At 42.0% G+C, this 3,324-nt stretch overlaps 1 pseudogene; it reads right to left on the bottom strand.

The window, feature by feature from the left end:
* Positions 1 to 213: 213 nt before the first annotated feature.
* LOC100609661 (insulin-like growth factor 2 mRNA-binding protein 3) lies at positions 214 to 1,502 on the bottom strand (annotated as a pseudogene).
* Between the last annotated feature and the right edge of the window lie 1,822 nt (positions 1,503 to 3,324).

Raw genomic sequence — 3,324 nt, 5'->3', positions numbered from 1 at the left:
TAACATTTAAGTTCTTGTGATAATTATTCTGATCCAATTTTAACAATTGAATTTAGGAGCAATCTATTTGATGAATTTAGTGAAAGCATCACTAAGCCAATTTCTGGAATTATGGGGGAATATTAAGAATTAGAATATTTGTTATACTGTGAGACTACAACAAAGGGAAGTGCAGAGCTCTTCTCTTTCCCTCCCTCCCCCACCCTCTTTTTGTTTTGTTTTAAAGCTGGATGTCATACATTTCAGAGAGCATAAATTATACATTCTCACAGAGACAGGAGTTCAAAAGTTGCCTGGTCCTCAGAAACAACTGGCTAGGTAAAAACTTGTGCATGTGATTCTGGATAGGGGGTCAGCACCCATCTGTTGGTTAAGCAATCTGTCTTTGGTTTGGCATCTGCCTCTGTGGTGGGCTGTTTCCTGAGTCTTTACTTCCATCTTGACTGAGGTGGTCCACTTTGCAGAGCCTTCTGTTGTTGTGCTGTTTTACCTGAGTCAGAATTGCCTGAATTTTTCTCTGAGCAACCTGGCAAGCATAGAAGTGACCAGTTATTTTGACAACCACTTGGTCATTCTCATCAGGTGTCTGGTCATGAGGGACAACAACTTCTGCACTTGACAAATTCTGAAGTTTATTCACCGTTTTGCCTCCTTTTCCAATAACTCTGCCAGCAACAAAGGATGACACTGTGATATAAGCTTCAAGTTTAACCTCTTCTTTAGGACTAACAAAATTTTCTTCTTTAGTTTTTCCATAAATTCTTCCCTGAGCCTTGAACTGAGCCTCTGGTGGTCCAGTGATCATTACCATCCTCACTTTAGCATCTGGTGCTTCTGCTGGAGCAATGTTAATTGAAGCTCCGGCAAAGCGAGAAGGCTGCTTGATGTGCTTGGCCCTGCTTGCCGATGATGACACCGACTGATAGAGCCTGGATAAACAGATGAACAGTCTCCGTTTCTGATTGCTCAAACTGCGGGTACGTAGGAGTCATGGCTGAAGGCTGCCCTGAGGTGGGAGGTGGCATCCCTGAAGTGGGTGGGAACAGACCCAAGGCGTTCAGATTTAATCCAGGAATTAAATGTGCTTGAAGATCCATAGAAGCAATATCATTTTCATATGACTCCCTTATTTGCTTCATGATCTCTTCCTCAGCTTTGGCACATGCCTCAACATTGCCTTTAACTGTAATGGTGCGTTCTGGATTATACAGCATCAATTCCTGAAAGCACCTTGATGGCCTTGAGGGCCCAGCTCTCTTCTGGGCAGTCCATGAACGCATAGCCAGTCTTCACCAGGAAGGATCCCGACACTGGGATCTTGGCGTCCTTGAAGATATTTTCTAGGTCCAAGGGGGCGGCGTTCTCGTGGAGGTTTCCGATATACAGTTTGTTCATTGTGAAGAATGGTTGTTTAAAAAAATTAACGAGAAGAATGAGAAATTAAAACCACTCACGGCGATGGATGGATCCAGCTGGTTTTGTTGCTCTCATCTTCTCACCTTTAAAATACGCAAACACAGAAAGAACCAAGCACAAGAACAAGGAGTGAAAAATCAGATCCTAAGCTTGTTTTTCCTTGTCTTAGATATGTTTTAAAAGAGAAAGAAAAGAAAAAGCCTAGCTACAACCCAAATGCATCAACCAGTCTTCCTAAGTCTCGCTTTTGAATAATTTTCAAATGAGATGTACGCCTAAATTTTAAGAGTGCTGGAGTTTGTGTTTGCTTTAGTGGTGCTTTATCTGTCTGATTGTAAGCATAATGTTCATGGAAAGAGACTTTTGGTAGGAACCAAACTGGGACTCTTACAATGGCTTAAGTCCATCAGAATAGTTCTGATGCTACTTAGGAGCATCAGAACTCCTTTCTTTGCCTGATTTTTCAACTTATTTCTTAATTGGAACCCCATAAAGAACATGAATGGTCTTCTCATATCCTTAATGTCTTAGAGTTATATCAATATTTTGCTTACCAGTAATCTGTGTGAAAATAAAGTTTATTTAGTAAACAAAAGTTGCTGTGTATCTACTGTATGCTAAGATCTTCACTAGATCTTTGGGTGCCAAAGAAAAAGATTTACCCCTTTTACAAAGAGTGAAACTTATTCCCACAGTGTGATTGTCTAGCCAGCATTTAAATACTTCTGGTGATGGCAGACTTACTACCTACCCTTAGACAGTCCTTGGGTTCCTACTATATTCATTCGCTTTTTTTTTTTTTTGAGACAGAGTCTTGCTCTGTCACCCAGGCTAGAGTGCAGTGGTGTGATCTCAGCTCACTGCAACCTCTGCCTCCTGGGTTCAAGTGATTCTCCTGCCTCAGCCTCCTGAGTAGCTGGAATTACAGGCACCCACCACCGTGCCCGGCTAATTTTTGTATTTTCAGTAAAGACAGGGTTTCAACCATGTTGGCCAGGCTGATGTCGAACTCCTAACCCCGTGATCTGCCTGCCTCAGCCTCCCAAAGTGCTGGGATTACAGGCGTGAGCCACCGCACTTGGCCTAATTCACTTTTTTTCCCCCTGGCAAATAAGATCTTTCTGGAATGAGATAGACAATGATGTGTTTTCTGCCGAGTTGGTAAATGCTAGAAGCTGGAGTGCAGACATGTTGTTCTGTGCTTTATGCAACTCAGGAGACAGTGTGCAATCTGACCCCCAGAGAGTTCCATCAGGGCGTGCTTCAACTACTCAGCAAGTGGCCATCTTTTACATGAAGATTTCTGCTCCTGAGAGAAGATATCTGTCTCCCTGGGCTGGACAGCCATCCTCTTATGTGTGAACTGGGCCACAATCCTCTACGACAATCTCACATGGAAGTCTTAATGTGACTCTCATTTGGGGTAAAGCTTGTCTCTGATGTCATCCAAATGACTCACCAAAACCTCAAGTAAGCCCCACTGTGCTCCAAAGAACGTTCTCTTTTATGGTGTCAATCCTGACGGATGCAACCTGAACATCCCTTTGGGCCCCAGTGAGCACTAGTCTCTCCATTTTAGGGAAAATTGTGTATTTGTACTGTTCTAGTGTTGGCTTCCTCAAGGCCCTGGTGTGTTGAGTTTTCTATGCTTTGGGTATGGGCACACCTTATATACTCTGTCTTCTAAATATGTTAGATCATCTATTGCGGTAAGATTAAATGAATGAAAGTTGAATATGTTTTCTGTAAAGTCCCTGAGAAAATTAATGAAATAAGTTACTAAAGAAATATATGTTTTCAAATTTTAGTGAGTTTACTTTAGAGAAATTAAAAATTGTATCAGGTAAGCCAGGCCATGTAATGTGTCTTAAGCATGTCTGTGATATGCTCATTCTTTGCACACTCAAA

This window comes from Pan troglodytes, chromosome 6 (assembly GCF_028858775.2).
Source record: "Pan troglodytes isolate AG18354 chromosome 6, NHGRI_mPanTro3-v2.0_pri, whole genome shotgun sequence".
Classification (NCBI taxonomy): domain Eukaryota; kingdom Metazoa; phylum Chordata; class Mammalia; order Primates; family Hominidae; genus Pan; species Pan troglodytes.
Note: the sequence above shows the minus strand (reverse complement) of the source record. Positions and strands in the feature narration are given on the sequence as shown.